The following is a 19,084-nucleotide window of genomic DNA, read 5'->3' on the forward strand; positions in this document are numbered from 1 at the left end:
ATAAACATGTAAAGTATAAAGTATGAAATCATTATGGTTCTCTAGATATGGAGCGGACACAAAGTTAAAGTGTTACGGACGGACGGACGGACGGATGGACGGACGGACAGACGGACGGACGGATTGACTGACTGATCACTATAGGGCGACCTGCCTAAAGGCGGGGCCCTTATTAGAGGAGTTCACTTCATAAAATTATATATATAACATTCAGAAAATTCTTCAAACAATTTACCAACATTTGACCAAAGAAACGAGAAAAAAATATAAAATGTCATTTATCATTTATACAATGTCTTTTAAAAATGTTTTAAAAAATGAGTTATTTCCCTTTGAAATTCTGTTCACTGTAACATGACTGATTTCTCCTGTTCTCCCCTGAGAATACTTCACTCCTGTATCTTTATGTACAGTTTATAGACAACATAGGTCACATGACATAGGTCACATGACATAGGTCACATGACATAGGTCACATGACACTGACTCTGAGAATACTGCACGCCTGTTTCTTTATGTACAGTTTATAGACAACATAAGTCACATGACCATTGATTTTTAAGAAGAAACTCTTACCTTATTCCAACTTGCCATTTTATATATCTTGAAAAAGAAAAACACAATTTCATTGACAATGGCGCGTGCGCCCTTAGTGTCTAGCGATAATTTTTGGTATCACTCTTGTGAATGTCCTACAATATCTTACGTTTTTTTTTTGTCTCCTGGAATTTTGTATATTGAAATTCTGTTCACTGTAGTAATTTTGATTTCTCCTGTTCTCCCCCCTGAGAATACTGCACGCCTGTATCTTATGTACAGTTTATAGACAAAATATGTCACATGACATAGGTCACATGACACTGACTTTTAGGAAGAAAAACTTACCTCATCCATGTCATCCCAACTTGCCATTATATCCTGACAAAGAAAATGAAATCATTGTATATTTATAACCAGATACTCTGCAGGGCACAGCTTTATACGACCAAGAGTGCACACACTGAAATGTCTCGCCTTTCTTACTAATTATTGATATTATGTTGATATTCCTAAGTATAAAGCTTTATTACAACTGTCACTGAACTTAACATTAACCAAGATAGCTAAACAAAGACCAATGAACAATGAAAATGAGGTTAAGGTCAGAAGAACCATGCCAGGCAGACATGTACAGCTAACAATGCTTCCATACAACAAATATAGTTGACCTATTACTTATAGTTTAAAAAAATAGACCAAAACACAAAAATCTTAACACTGTGCAATGAACCGTGCAATTGAGGTCATGGTCAAATAAAACCTGCGGGACTGACATATAGATCATAATATATTTCCATACACCAAATATAGTTGACCTTTGGCATATAGTATTAGATAAAACTTTGACCACTGAACCATGAAAATGAGGTCAAGGTCAGATGACATCTGCCCGCTAGACATGTACACCTTACAATCATTCCATACAACAAATATAGTAGACCTATTGCATAAAGTATGAGAAAAACAGATCAAAACTCAAAAACTTAACTTTAACCATTGAACCATGAAAATAAGGTCAAGGTCAGATGACACCTGCCAGTTGGACATGTACACCTTCAAGTCCTTCCATACACCAAATATAATAGCGTTATTGCTAACAGTATCTGAGATATGGACTTGACCATCAAAACTTAACCTTGTTCACTGATCCATGAAATGAGGTCGAGGTCAAGTGAAAACTGTCTGACGGGCAGGAGGACCTTGCAAGGTACGCACATACCAAATAAAGTTATCCTATTACTTATAATAAGAGAGAATTCAACATTACAAAAATTCTGAACTTTTTTTTCAAGTGGTCACTGAACCATGAAAATGAGGTCAAGGACATTGAACATGTGACTGACGGAAACTTCGTAACATGAGGCATCTATATACAAAGTATGAAGCATCCAGGTCTTTCACCTTTTAAAATATAAACCTTTTAAGAAGTTAGCTAACGCCGCCACCGCCGTAGCCGCCGCCGCCGGATCACTATCCCTATGTCGAGCTTTCTGCAACAAAAGTTGCAGGCTCGACAAAAACCTAAAAAATTTAAATTGGACATTTACCTATTATGGTCCAATATTCAAAATCTAAATACATGGTTATTTTTAGCATATCATAGAACCCAAAGAATTCAATTTTTGATGAAATCAAATAATGTTCAATTTTCGACCCTTTAGACCTCAATGTGGACTAATTCAATAACCGGGCCCATATATTAAAATTCTAAATACATGGTTAGATTCAGCATATTGAAGAACCCCATATATTCAATTTTGATGAAATCAAACAATGTTTAATTTTGGACCCCGATTTGGACCAACTTGAAAACTGGGCCCATAATCATTAATCTAAGTACATGTTCAGATTCAGCATATCAAAAAACCCCAAGAATTCAATTTTTGTTAAAATCAAACTAAGTTTAATTTTGGACCCTTTGGACCTTAATGTAGGACCAAAAATTAAGAATCTAAATACACTGTTAGATTTGGCATATCAAAGAACCCCAATAATTCTTTTTTTTTATGAAATCAAACAAAGTTTAATTTTGGACCCTTTTATACCCTTATTCCTAAACTGTTCGGACGAAAACTCCTAAAATCAATCCCAACCTTCCTTTTGTGGTCATAAACCTTGTGTTACAATTTCATAGATTTCTATTAACTTATACTAAAGGTATTGTACAAAAACCAAGAAAAAATGCTTATTTGGGATCTTTTTTGGTCCCTAATTCTTAACTGTTGGGACCAAAACACCCAAAATCTATCCCAAACTTCCTTTTGTGGTCATAAACCTTGTGTTTAAATTTCGTAGATTTCTATTAACCTATACTAAAGTTATAGTGCGAAAACCAAATGTCTTCGGACGACGACAACGTCATACCAATATACGACCAAAATTTTTTAATTTTTGTGGTCGTATAAAAACGGCAAAATTTCCAATTCAGTCATTAAATTTACCAGAGATTCTTCTTATCAATCACATGGTTTTAATCGAGACAGCTTTTAAAACAATATTACCTGTCGGAAAACACCTTAACTTATTTCAATGGGTCGATAGACCTTTATTCGTAAACAACTTGATTATTTAAACAAATCGACTGATGCATAAAAAATTAAAATCGGCCCAGAATTAATTATTCTACAACGATTTGAAATAGTGAGTGACATTATTTTATTAGTTTGTGGGTGAAGTTTAAATCGCGGTTAAGGTGTGTTCCGGTTACCGACAGTTAACATAAAATATATATGATAAATATCAAAACTGTCAAGTTCAGAGTATTATACATGATATATATGGTTCAGTTACTGGATAATCCTGGAAAGTATTCAATTGAACATTTCTTCTCAGTCATCGTTTAGAAAGTTTCGTCCAAATGCAAAGAAGAAGAGATATGGAAACCGGGAAATGTGTCCATCGACCTGTTACCTGGTTACTGTGTTCAAAATGTCAATAAATATTTTTTAAAATGAGATAAAATGAGTACGGCTTATGTTATTTCTTCACTTGAGTCAGAAACAGAAATATTCAAAACTTACCATTTAAAGTCATTAAATGAAGTCTCTTGGTTAAAAAGAATTGTTTGCAGTTTGACGATAGCAGTCTAAACTACGAGCAGAGCAGGACGTTTTTGTCAAAACGAAACACTCAATGACATGACACTGAATGACGGGATTGGGACAAGTCGGACCAGGAAAACTCGGCCCAGTTTTAAAGAAACTCGGATTAGATTGAAAGATCTGATCAGTTTGAAACACCATTTAAAGTCGATTCTAAACAATTTCAAAGATAAATCGGAGCAATGTGAAACACTGATTGTCAAATCCTCTGTTTGCTAAGAATTTATCTCCTTGTAAAAGCTTCGTTAACAGTCGACAATTTTCAGTTATTTTCTTGTAACTAGACCATCCACCCTCGCGTGCACCCAACCTTTAGACAGTATATAAGAGGGTATGGATGGGGTATACAGAATAGAGAATAATGGGAGGAAAAATAAAGAAAAGAGTAAAATGGGCAAAACAAAAATAAAAATAGAAAATAATATATTAATAGGTGCTAAAATACAATGTATAATGAATAACTGCAAAATTTAAAGAATTGGGTAAAAATAAACTGATTACAGAAAAGAAAAATGTCCAGAATCCATTTCGTCCGTGTCTTTCACTTTCGGGGTTCGTAATTCTTGAAGTGTCAAGAGTTTAGATTTTCGAACATTCGAGAAGTACGTTTGAAGGAATTAAAAGGCTATTTGACACAACAGCTATACCCAGAGGGTTTAATCGAAAGTGGAATGCGAAAATCTAAACTCTTGACACTTCAAGAATTACGAACCCCGAAAGTGAAAGACACGGACGAAACCTTAAAGAAAATACCGTTTGTTAGTACACATGACCCGTATTTACCAAACGTTTTTAATACAATTAAATCAAATCTTCCGATTCTACACGAAAGTGAAACTATGAAAAAATTGATACCGGAAGAAAACTTAATCTACAGCCGAAGACAACCTAAAAACTTAAAGAAACACTTAACCAGAGCTCGGATCGAACCGAAGGTTAATGACTTTGAAATAATGTCTTGCGGAGATTCAAGATGCGGTGTTTGTGGCCAAGATACGAAATATTTAGAAACGGGTAAAATGAAATCATGTAAAGATGGCAAAAAATTTCATGTGAACGCCAATATGACTTGTAAGACAACAAACCTTATTTACTGCGTCACATGTCCTGGTTGTCACGAAAATTATATTGGACAGACCGGGAATAGCCTCTGTGAACGGGTGCGAGTTCACAAAGAACAAATAAAACACCCACAATACAGACATTCGACAATTAGTGCCCATCTTGACATTTGTGGTAAAAAGCATTTTCAAATAATGCCTATTTTTAAATGTAGACGGGATGAAGCATATAGAAAAGAGATGGAACGTTATTTCGTAACAACGTTCCGATCAAAATTAAATCCAAAGAACTTTTAATAACGAACAATGATGGAACGTCATAAACCTCCTTAACGAAGTCGCCTATAGCGACACTACATCAGTTATCCTGAAGAGTCCCAATGGAAGGATGAAATCGATAGAATGGAACTGTTAACTTTTTACTTATTTTATTATTTTATTTAATGAATATATATATATATATATATATATATAGTAAACGTGAAATGGTAAGTCAATATTTAGATTAAAAGAAGAAATGTTCAGATCCCCGAACCCGGTGTCAGAGGCTACTTGAACAGGTTTTTTTTGTAAGGAGTACTTTTATTGTCTATCAACTTATCGTCGAACTTTAATTGACTTACAATCCGTCTAAAATTCAAGAAAGGTACAGACACAACACTTGCACAAGGTTAACTACTTAAAAAGGAGGAGTCGAAATAGGATTTAGTTCAAATGATAGATGAACATGCAGTACTTAGTATACAAATAAGGAGATGTGCGTGATTGACAATGAGACAGATAAACAGTACTTGGTATAAAAATAAGGAGATGTGGTTTGATTATCAATGAGACAGATAAACAATACTTGGGTATAAAAATAAGGAGATGTGGTATGATTATCAATGAGACAGATAAACAGTACTTTCAATTAGACAGATAAACAGTACTTCGGTATAAAAATAAGGAGATGTGGTATGATTATCAATGAGACAGATAGACAGTACTTGGTATAAACATAAGGAGATGTGGCATGATTATCAATGAGACAGATAAACAGTACTTGGGCATAAAACAAGGAGATGTGGTATGATTGTCAATTAGACAGATAGACAGTACTTGGTATAAACATAAGGAGATGTGGTATGATTATCAATGAGACAGATAAACAGTACTTCGGTATAAAAACAAGGAGATGTGGTATGATTGTCAATGAGACAGATAGACAGTACTTGTTATAAAAATAACGAGATGTGGTATGATTGTCAATGAGACAGATAAACAGTACTTGGTATATAAAACAAAGAGATGTGGTATAAATGCCAATGAGACAGATAAACAGTACTTAGTATAAACAGCAGATTAGGTATGATTGCCAATGAAACAACTATCCACCCAAGTTCAAATAAAGTGGATTTAAGCAATTATAGGCAACGGTACTGCCTTCAAAAATGAGAAAAACACATACTGTATAGTCGGCTATAAAAGGCCTAGACATAAACAATGTGACTGAACAATTCAAATGAGCATAATTTATAACAAAACCATTTACAAAACAAATACAAAAACATGAACCAACGACAAGCACCGAACTACAGGCTCTTGCACACAATGAATGTGGCGGGATTAAATATGTATGTGAGCGCTTAACCCGCCCAAACCTGACATTTTCAAAACGAAAACGGAACGATTTGATAATTCATTCAGTCAAGTTTTTAGATTCAAATAAACACCTTGGGAGGTTGTTTTTTTTTAATCTGAGGGGTATATTTATATTTTTTTAACTAAAGCTTTTTTTTTTGTTTTATAAATGACATACTTTATAACATATTCAGCTTGATAAAATTTGCAACTGATCGAGATTAAAATTGAGGATGTAATTTTTCAAGCACACAATATGACTGTTCTTGTGTCTGGTGGTCTGGTTGACTCTAGACATATCCAGAAATCAACGCCACTTTGCTTATTTGAATATTATACTAAAGAAATCGGATACAGGTCACGGAAATTACATTAAAATGATATGGAATTTTGAAAAAATGTCTGTTTTAATTTTAATTTTAATTTAAGTGATAGACAGGTTGCTGGGGCAGAAAATGAATATACACAACAATATTCACCATTTAAACGAAACATAATGACTGTTGTTGCAAAAATACAGGTTCCTGAGCTATTTTAAAAATCGAAGCGAGAGGCTTTTAACATTGCAGTGTAAAATACAGGCTACAATGGCTGAAACGTCAAATTTGCAAACTTAGTGTTGAAAATTGGCTTACAAGGTCATTACAAAAACAGGTTGCCGGGGTGAAATATGAAACTTGAATTTCCAAAGAATAAGCAAGTCCAAACCTTGTATGTGTAGTCGTTGAACTCTAGGTTCCCACGTAAAATTAAAATGTCACTATTTCAAAAAGAATAAACTCACGAAAGCACGAAAAAATTACTAAATTCGCGTTCATTGTTTTGCTTTTGACCGCCTGACAACTTTACGGAAATATCAAAGTGATTGTAATAAGGACTCTGTGACGGGCAACTTATAATATCCGTGTTTTAAAGATTTTAAAGCTATCAAGCCAGTCCAGTTCAAAGTACTATCACGTGGTACAATTCTCATTTACATATTATGAATATTAATTAGCAAAACCACTACTAATTTCTGGCTATGATGTCTTGATTGGTCTGTGCCGTTGGTTTGCTGTCAAATTTTGTATCGACACATGTCTGTATAAAACACTGTATGTTGACTAGATGTCTTGATGTTTTGGTGTCTTGATTTTTCTGTGTCGTTGGTTTGCAGTCTCATCAACGTATTCCACGCATTGCGAGAGTGTCACGTTCTCTTCACGTCGAACAATATTTGTACAACTCTTCGAGGGGTGTCTGTATGTGGCCTGGTGCAAAGTAAAATATCGGTCCTTTTCCAACAAACCATTGCTTTCCATTGACTGTCGTGTACATTTCCCTCCCTTTATTCCTGTCGTCTATCTTAGAGAACCTACTTATTATATTACGTATTAATAACTTCTCGTTCTGAATATGCATTAAATATTTGCCATTTGACGTTTAGAAAGAAACAATCAAACAATCCTGGTTGACCTATCAATTGGATTAATCGTTTATTTGTTTTGGTCCTAAATATGCATGTAACAGTTGCCACTGGACGTTAATCAATTTATCAATAACACAACCAGTACTGCAACAAAGAGGTTTAAGTGTATAACGTTTGCCCGATGATGTTTTTCGTCAATTGTTCAGTAATCTCTTTTCGCTTCGATAGCTGTGTCATGGTCCGTCTTTTCACTTGTGCGTCATTTTTTTCATAAAACTTAGGTAACATCGATATATTGGGAAAAACTCGACAATTGAAAAAAAAAAAGAAATAGCGAGTCCAATGTTTGGAGAAGACTCTGCCTATATGGGGATGGATGATCGACTCATTTTAGTAGTTATTTAGGGACGGTTGTTGCCAAATGATCAAATATTTAAACTATCAAATGTAGAAACGATATTCAGAATTTAAATATTTTAATTATTTGTTGAAAATTTCAAAATTTCACATTTTTTTCAAAACTTGAAATTTTGATATTTTAAAACTTTGATCAAAATACCAAACATTAAAACTTTTAAAACTTTGAATTAATAAGTGTTACACGGATCGTTAAACAACTTATAGTGACAAACGAATTAGACGTTAGAAAGAGTCAAACGGGAGGGATTGTGCCTGATATTCATATGACGAAGACATAATCTTACAATCAGTTTAATTGAGGTCTGGAGCTGGGATATCAGTGAACTGTTATAGTGGAAGATATTAGCAGGCAAAATCGAGGGAATTGTGCAAATGATGATACAACGTGAAAATTACCACAAAGCATCATTATTATGTACTTTTAAAGAAACAACTGCTGGCCATTAAAAAAAATCATTTTTTCAAGATGGCCACCGTCGTTTTCTAAAATGACTGTTTTTTCAGTTTGAAAATACTGATTTTTTTCTGGAAACCATTTCGTTTACCTTCTTTTAGTGAAAAACAGCTGTCAGGTTTGGTAGCTACCTTACTTACATGTGAATAATTCACTAGACATGAGTATTTAACATATACAGGGTTTGCCCATGCACGAAAAAATTAACAAAATTCATTAAAAATATTTCAACTATTTACTATAAAATAAGTGATTTGGGATTTTCAATGATATTATGATTTGGTTTAATAACATTCTTCAAGTTTATGACACGAATTGATAATTTTGCGCATGCGCAAAATCTTTATAGACATAATGAGTCATTTGTATGCACTACCAGGGCAAACCGTAGTTCATCTCATTACTTTAAAAAGCAAGTTAGTGTAAAATCTACGATGCCACTGTTTAAAAACAAGCCCATTCAGTTGCAATGATCAGGCACTTGATGGATAAGACGGAAAATGTGGTTAATACGAAAAAACATCAATATTAACGGCAGATCAGTCACTTTTGGTAATGGATAATCAGTGGGAATCGCCTGATTTGTACAAAGAAGATAAGTTTATCGTCATTTGAGGTGGATTTCACATTGAAATGACTTGTTATAAAATTCTGGGTGATATATTACGTGAAAGTAGATAGACATATGTCCTCACTAAAACCATTATTGCAACACCTAGAACGGCATATTCTTGTATGTATGTTCAAATGTACCTAGCACTAGACACGCGCATCAGATAACTCTATGTGTTTTAGCTTGGATTGTATATATCGGCTTAAGAAAGGTAAACACAGAAGTTATAATCATGTCATGACTCTGTGACGTTAAATGATTTGATAGACTGGTGTAAGAAAATATAGTAATCTCTACCACAGTTCAATTCCTGGCGTTCAATTATAAAATAAAAACTTTTTGTGAATTTGGTAGTATGCTCATTTCATGAGTCAGATTTTGTACAAACAGTCCATATAAAGCATGATACCGTATTCATTTAGGTCTTGATCGTGTAACATATTCTCGATCGCTACCGACCTTTTTCGAGATATGGCTTCCCTTCTCTTACGTCACCCACAGGTGGCAATTGATTTTGAAATGATAATTTCAATGTACGTAAGACCAGCAAATATTTTTCTTATAAAACAATTGATCAGACAAAAAACTCAAAATCATACAATTGTAAAGGGGAATGTGTTGTCATAGGTTTAACCGAAGACCCCATTTAGACGTATTAATGGTAGCTGGACCAGAAGTCAGTAGACTATCAGATAAATTTGCAAGATCTATGGTTTGAGGCATTTTATAATAGATGAACGACTTAATGAACACAAAGGATTTCTTTTAAAAGATCAAAGGCAAATAATTTGAAGATCGTTTAAAGCAAATACAAAACGAAGGAGAACCGGTTTCTTATAACCAGATCAAAAAGAACAACTTCCTATTATGTCGGTAAAATAAAACTGTAAACGTTTTGTAGATATCTTTTCTAGACTTTTATTTCTTATTGCAGTGGACAAACTGATTTGGAATAAATCTATAAAGACAAACTGCTCCTCCGTTTTGTCTTCGGATGTCATTTTAAACAGTTGTATGAAATCGGTGCAAATGGATACACTTGAAACATTTTGCAATTTGCAGATCCAAATTCTGACGCATTTACCGTTGATGGGGCAGCAATGGTTAATTCCAGGCCACCTTGTAGGGCAACAATATTGGATGATTTTGCACTTGTGTCATACGATCTTAAATAAAATCTTTCATCGATAAGTATTCAAGAGTAGACATTGTGTTAGATTTACTAAAAAGACAAAAGTTGGGTTCTGGAGTAGTTTTCTCTATGAAGATGACAACGAAACGATTTTTTTGCCGACAGAAATGCTTTTATATAGACTAATAAGGATATTTTCCAGCTACCCCTTGTAAGCATGGAGAAGCAGATATACGAATGTTTGTCCATGATCGGCATGATTATGAAAATTGTTGTAAGACGGTTATTTAAGGTAGCACCGACACAGATGTAGTAGTATTAAGAATTGCAGCACTCCAAAAATGTGGTGGAACAAACTGAGAAAAGGTTTTGGCAGGAATGAAGACTTTTGATGACTTCCTGTACGTGATATATCAAATGCGTTTTGTCCTCGTATAGCTACTCTTCCTGTCATTCATTCAGTGGATGTGACACTAAGGGAATAAGTCAGTTTGGATGACATGGGAAGTATTTCAACATGTAAGGGACGTACTTATTTCTTTACTGAAGTATAAGGACACATACATGGACATAAATGAAGCATTTGTTTGCATCATATCTGACAGAACAACATCACTACTTGCTGTTAACGAGGCACGATGTAAATGTTTACCCAGGTAGCAGCGGCATTGTGATGTCGTTCCGCCTACAAGAGTTTTTTTTTCGGAGCACATCCAAAGAGCAGCGTATCAAGGCGGACAAGTTTGGGCTCAGCCTGATTTATGTACCAATTCATGAACACTGGGGTTGGATGAAAGAAAAAAATCGATGACAGTTGGGAACCAAAAAGGACTTCTACGGCTGCCGTTAAAGTTGCATCCTCCTGTCGGGAACTTTTGAAATTCGGAGGCGAAAATTCCAGTTGTGTTGGTAAATGCTACCGTTCTGTCCTTCCTTGTACGAGTTTTGTTATTGGCTACTGTCAGATAATTATAAGATAACGAACCTGTCTTTCTATCAAAATTAGGCATTTAATCTTAACAAAAATTAAAAAAAATGGCCGCCATTTTGAAACCGGAAATCACTCTTTTTTGTCATTTATGTGTTGTTTTTTCGTACTTTAGGAACTGTTATTAACGCTTAATAACAACTTACATTGGATTATACCTATAACACAACTTTCAAGGATTTCAACTGGATATGACTCCATTTGCAAAATTATCGGTGGCCATCTTGAAAAAATGGAAATATTTGATGGCCAGCACCTGATTTCTTTTACTTATCATTTAGTCCACCTTTATACCAAATTTCATGCTTGTATTTCATGCTTGTGTAATTATTTGTTAAGTTGATGAAAATTATTCAAATATTTTCTACGTTTTTTTGCCTCTAATAAGGAACCGGAAACCACTATTTTTCTTCATTTAAGTGTTGTTTTGTCTTACTAAGGTGCTGTTTTTAACGTTTTATCATAACTTACATTGGATTACACATTACACATCTTTCAAGGATTATAATCCCTTGTAAAATTGCTTGAAAGTAAAAAAAATCGAAATTTTTTACTCTTTTGCCGACATTTTGAAACCGGAAGTCACCTATAGTTTCATTAATGTATTGTCTAGTGGTTATTTATGAACTGTCATTTGCTTTTTATCAAAACTTATAATGGATTTTACATAAAACACATCTTTCAAAGGATTAACAAATAATGGCTAATTTGATATGACGCCATTTTCAAAATGTGTGGTGGCCATCTTGAAAAAATAAAAAAAATTTCTGGCCAGCAGCGGATTTTTTTATAAGTATCATTTAGTTAACCTTTATACCAAATTTCATGCTTGTATCACGATTTGCACAATTATGTCCATAATATCTCCCACTATTAGTAGTCTGTTGTTATTTATGTATTATTTTCATTTTAATTATTTTCTTTTCTTTCATCTTCTGACATCGGACTCGGACTTCTCTTGACCTGAATTTTAATGTGCGTATTGTTATGCGTTTAATTTTCTACATTGGCTAGAGGTATAGGGGAAGGGTTGAGATCTCATAATATGTTTAACCCCGCCGCAATTTTGCGCCTGTATCAAGTCAGGAGCCTCTGGCCTTTGTTAGTCTTGTATGATTTTTAATTTCAGTTTGTTGTGTATAATTCGGAGTTTAGTGTGACGTCCATTTTCACTGTACTAGTATACATATTTTTAAGGGTCCAGACGCCTCCGGGTACGGGAGTTTCTCGCTACATTGAAGACCCATTAGTGGCATTCGGCTGTTGTCTGCTCTATGGTCGGGTTATTGTTACTTTGACACATTCCCCATTCCCTTTCTCAATTTTATTTTTGTAAGTTATGCCTTACAAGAATAAAGTTAAACCATGACATATGTCGTAAGGTTATCAATCACACACACCTTTTTTTTCTCCACGGTAGACAAATGCAAAAGCAATCAGATAAAAATGAATTAATAGGCAATAACGGCCATTTGTAATTAAATAAGAAATGCACCTATTTTGTGTATAAAATTTAAAGGTTTCGGATAGGTTTAAATTTCATTTTTAATACGGTCACATGGCATCATCGTCACCAGAAATTGGGTACCAACGAAGCGGAGAGAAAAGAGACACAAATTATCAAGGCAAGAAATACTTTAATTCAAACCATTTCTACCGTTTTGATGAGATTACCACTTATGAAACATGTTTTTACTAGATAAGATAAAGTGCTTTAACTGTATATGCAAACAAAGACAAGATTTTGTGTTATACTTCAAAAATTGGTCGTACTTTTCATGGAATATAGCTATTAGTTCAAATACCTAGTTCTGCATTATATTTCTTATATATCCGAATTAACTTCAGACATGAGATGCAAAATAAATGTTTAGAATTCTCTACTTTTTTTTTTCCAGTCATAAACATGATAAAATTTTGATATTTAAAAGAATTTAAATCAAGCGTAAACAGTGTGAAAACGATTCATACGACAGCGGATACGTGTGTTGACTCTCTTTTAACATGTTGCTGTATCTTTGACAGGTTGCTCGTATGGTTAAATGACAAATAAAGGCAACATTAGTATACCGCTGTTCAAAACTCATAAATCTATGGACAAAAAACAAAATCGGGGTAACAAACTAAAACCGAGGGAAACGCATTAAATATTAGAGGAGAACAACGACCAAACACTAAAATGTAACACACACAGAAACGGACCAAGCATCAGACAAAATCCCACGAGAATAACAAATATAACATAAAAACCAAATACATGAATTTGGGATAGACAAGTACCGTGACACTTATTATCACAATGTGAATTTACACTCAAAAATAAGAGAAAACAAACGACGCAACGTTAAAATGTAACACACACAGACACGAACAATGGCCATATTTCTGACTTTTTAAAGGAACAAAATGGTGGGTTGAACCTGGTTTTGTGGCATGCTAAACCTCGCACTTTAATGGCAATGTTAAATATAACATTGATATGACAGCATAATATTACAGGACTACAATACAAATAAATAGGAGAACGTATTAGACAAAGAAACACATGATTAATAGATAACAAAAATCATCAGGTTTAAAATTCAATACGCCAAAAAACGCGCCTTGTCCACACAAGACTGACCAGTGACGCCCAGATATAAAACATCGAAAGTGAAAAGTACAAAGTTGTACAGCACTGAAAATCAAAAATTGAAAAAGGTTGTGTCAAACACGGATCTGTTTTTTATGCTTGGGATAAGAACATCCTTATTACTAGTATTTAAAACAATTAATGCTATTGCAAACAGTAAATTTTATCAAATGAATATAAAAGATATACATAATGAAACTGAAGTATTAACTAATTACAGAAAACAAAACCCGAATACATAATGCAAAGACCAACACAGAATAGACACACCCGACTCAACAACTGTGACTAACAAAGTAAATTCAAATGATAATCTACATACACATTTTATGTAAACTAAACTATTTGAACTCTCTTAACCTTGTGAGCAAATATGTTTATACACACTAAAGAATGACTCTCCTTAAGCTTTGATAATTCCATATATCGTCGTATTGTTTACTTGGAAAATGTTATCCCCATACGCTCTCTTCAAACAGGTTTTGCTAAGCAAGGACCAGGCCACAAGATATAGTTTTAGCTTTATAACACAGTTTACCTAGTTACTTGTTAAATATCTTTTCCTCTAAAACATTAAACCGGTTTGTTCTTATGTTGTGCTGTTCACTATTCCAGGCGTGGAGAGATTTGAGCATTCACAAGCATGTTAAACCGCGTCACATTCTATATGTGCCTCTATCTAGTCAGTAGCTTGTAATTTGGTAGTTGTTGTAGGTTGCTGTCTGTCATATTTGTTTTTCGTTTATCGTCTTGTTATAAATCAGACCATTGTTATTTTCGTTTGTCAAGTCGGGGCCTTTTATAGATGACTATACGCTATACTGTTTGAAATGTTTAAATACAACATTCTATAAACCATCCTTTTGAGAAGGTATTGATATCGCAGACAACTATACAAGGGATTTGATTTTGATTTTTGGTGTTTTAACGCAACTTTAACTTTAAGCACCGCATATAGGCTACAACTATACAAGGGAAGATATCCGGTTGCGGCTTAGGCAAAGGCTATGCGCATAAAGCCTTATAATAAAGAAGATAAAACAAATTTAACAATGGCAAGGGAAAATCAATTAAGACCCTGGTGGTGTATTCCAATACATTCTTATGAAAAAATCCATGAAATAGTAAAGATAGGTTTGATCAAGCGTTAATTTAGATATCTGCGCCGCGGAACTTTTCGGTTAATATGCTGAAATACTGAGCGGGATGTTAAAATTTACAGGCTGCCAAAGTCCGGTCGGAATGGGGACGGTAAATGCGATGTCTCGTATAATTAAAGTGTCATGGACTCTTGTTTGTTCAAGGAAGACGATTATTGCTCCTTTTCAAAATCTGGTATTAGTTTAAATTTCTGGTCTTCCATTTGTAATGCTTAACATTGCAGAGACTATCTAATAGATTGATTTTAATTTTTAATCTGAATAAACAGGAAACTATTGCCACTGGACGTATATAAACATATTTTAAATATTACCAAATCAATAAATATTTGTAATATGAACATTGATACATTATTGTTGTGAAGTAAAAGATTCAAATCGGCAAATGAATCCTCATTGTTAAGTATGTCTCTATTTTACTGATGTTCATGGGAATATCCGTTAATTTAATAATTTCCAGATTAAATCTGTTTTCCAGTATGTACAGGCTATAAAACTAAGAATAAGTGGTATGATTGCCAATGAGACGATTATCCACCAAAGTTCAATCGAAGTGGATGTAAGCAATTATAGGCAACCGTACGACCTTCAACAATGAGATAAATTCATACCGTATAGTTGGCTATAAAAGGCCCCGACATGTATATACTGATAGGCTTCTGTATCTTGTCTCATGAAAACTATAGTTATTGTTTTGCCAATGGCTAATGCATTAGTTGTCGAAAATTGTAGTGATTTTATAATAATAATATTGTATATGGTAAACGAAGATGTGTAGTATACGTCAATGTCTTTACAGCAACCCATCGACACAAATAACACGTAGTAAAAGTAAAAGTGGAGTATACGTCAAATGTGTGAACAGCAACTCAACGACACAGATAGCGTCAATTTAAAGTAGTCGTGGATTAAACACCAATGTGTATACAGCAAATAATATGCAGTAACAGAAGATATGGTGAACACCTCAACGTGTATACAACAACACAACACAATAAAAAACAACCAACAAAATAAATCCCAAACTCCTATTGTGGACATAACCTTCAAAATTAATCCCAAACTTCCTATTGTGGTATGCAACGCTGTGCTTATATTTAATAGAAATATATACCCTCATACTCAAGTTATTGTCTTAAAACCAGACACATAAATGTTTTTTGTCCCTTTTTGGCCCATAATTCCGAATCAACTATGACAATAACCCCGAAAATCAATCCCAACCCTCCTATTGGGGTATGAAACATTGTGCTTAAATTTATAACACATTCATACACTTACAAAAAAGTTATTGTTAAGGAACCAATAAATTTTGTTATGATTATTGTAAAATATTAATAACGTTTTTTGTGAGATGCAAGGAATTACTTTAAATCCTTGTGAATTGAAACCATCCAAGTATTTTTGTATTCACGACCGTTTTAAATCTTGATATTTAGCTAACTTTGGGTGTAACAAACAAATTACGTTGAATTGGACGAATTTTCGAACATGTGCACCATTTTCCTTGTTGGGTAAATCCAATTACTTGAAAGTATGAATGTCGTAGAAAGCAAATCCAATCATTCTTAATGAAAAAAAAAAACTGTTCTTTTGTTTGCACTAGAAGTGGATAAAAAGCTATAATTTTGACACTTTTAACCTTTTAAAGTATTTCCGGAGTACTGAATACAAAGAACGAAAGACTACGGCTTAGTATTACCTCACTGGTATTTGGTCTTTTTTTAATAAAGCTGAAGTTCAGGAATACTTTGTGATATGGCTTCTCAGCTACACAATCTGTTTTTGTTTTCATTAAATTTACTTCTATTTAAACAGGACATTTAAGTTAAAATTTAAGTAATGTGTAAAGAAAAAGTGTTACTTAGCCATCAACTTCAAGAAGTTGGTGTTTTTTGTAAGGTTAAACTTTAACTCGACTATAAGGTTAATCCCGATTCTTAACAAGTTATGAACAAATAGAAAAAAAGGAATTAAAGATAATCTATTGCAACCCCATTTTCCAAAATATTATGTTTGGAAAGTCTACAGTAGCCTCACTCTGAGTTAGCGTTCATTTCTACTAAATTTAGTTCGGTATCTATGATTAGTTTATTTACTATCTGGTATCTGTGATGAGTTTTTTTTACATTTTGTAGAGACCATACAAAGACGGATCTTAACCTTCAAGCTTACAGTTCGACACATTAAGACAGTGATATTCGACGAGAGGAAGCGACTAACAGGTCTCTGTTAACGAATCTTATATTTGACGAAGCATACTGAATCTTACAAGTCTACTGACCAGTCAGATATTTTTCATCAGTCATTATAACTGGTTTACTTAGGTTTTGCTGAAGATAAATGAAAACTCACCCTTACTATACCATGTTACAAAGTATATAGTACGATATTACTTATTCATTTTTTTAAATCAATATGGACTTTAATTATTCAAGGTACATTGACAATTATTTCCTTCTATTGTACATAGAGTACATGGTGACAGTACATGGTGACAGTTTATAGAGTTTCAACAGTGATCCCATCGTAATTAGATACACGTATGACACACTACTTTTAGTTTTTTGAAATCTTTCTCAATTGCACAATGGGTGCACTCGACTCCAATCTTAATTGACTAGAATTGTCAGTTTTCCTATCGAAGGTCGGTGGTTTTCTCCCGGCACTCCGGTCTCCACAACCATTAAAAACTAGCCGCCACGAAATAGTCTAAATGCGGTTCTTAAAAGTGGCGTTAAAACACCAAAAATCAAATCAAATCAAATCTTTTGTGATAAATAGTGAAAATACTGATTCTGATAAACACAGATGTCTTATTACTTTTCTTCGTTTATCAAGTTTTATTCGAGGTTTTAAAAGGGAACAGTTGACGAAACATTTTTGTCGATATGATAGTCTGTTTAGATATATATTTATAATGTACTTTATCATTAGAAAAGCCGGAATATTAAATATGTAAATGTTGAAAGGAATACAATATTATGAATTGATTGACAAACTTAAAAATCTCTGAGTTTGCATTATCATTTAGTGAGGAAAACTATACAAACTTTAAATACAAACTTTAAATACAAACTTTAAATACATTCTCAAACCTAATAAATTAATAATCGTCAATAACACATGGCTAAATAAAAACTATGTGATAAAGATAGACAAAAAACGAGCTCTCTTTGCCATATCTTAAATTTAAACCTTTAAATGACATCCGAATATAAAATGTCAGATTTTAGTGTTATTAGTCATTGAACTATCTATTACGCTCAAACAATGTGTCTGTTGTATATACATTTAAAAATTTCCACACATGGATAAACTTGAATGGCTCTTTGTTAAATCGCACCTGGTGTATTTAACAGAATTATTTGGTGTCGAAAACAATGACAAAGACTTTAATATTTGTTCACTCGAAATATTTCCTGTACACTTATAACTTGTTAACTTATTTCATTGATGTATGTATGCCTTCTACCCCATTGGGGTATAACTGTGCATTATTCAATACACTTATACAAAATTTTAACTTCGTTACTTCTGCGAGATGCAACACATTCACAGGCTACTTTTTACGGCAGTCTATGGTTTCATTGCATATTGTTTTTTTATTTTGTACATTTGCATGTTTCAAATCTCCATTTGTTTTTGCGGATACTCCTCTTTTGTACAGACTTAATGTAAGTGAAAATAGATTTGTTCACAAAATCCTATAAAATCATGTCTCTATCTAATAATTTGTTTCGGCAAGGACGTCAGTATTCTTAGATTCAATGTTACGTGACTAATAACTCTTCATGATCCGCGCAACTTTGACGTTAACCCTTGCATTAATGTGGTTTTTTTAATATCTAATACACATGCTTTACGGTCCGTTTAACTTTAAGCCGGGGGTCTTGGAAGCACCGTATAATCTGAATTCTAAGTCGATAGAAAGGAATTCGAAGAGCAAAACAAA

The 19,084-nt window shown here is 33.6% G+C and overlaps 1 protein-coding gene across 1 annotated transcript in view; it reads right to left on the reverse strand.

Annotated features, from left to right (window-relative positions):
- Nucleotides 1-19,084, reverse strand: part of LOC139493894 (uncharacterized) — a 482,493-nt gene that overhangs the window by 310,091 nt on the left and 153,318 nt on the right. The window lies entirely within an intron of this gene.

This window comes from Mytilus edulis, chromosome 11, assembly GCF_963676685.1.
Source record: "Mytilus edulis chromosome 11, xbMytEdul2.2, whole genome shotgun sequence".
Classification (NCBI taxonomy): Eukaryota; Metazoa; Mollusca; class Bivalvia; order Mytilida; family Mytilidae; genus Mytilus; species Mytilus edulis.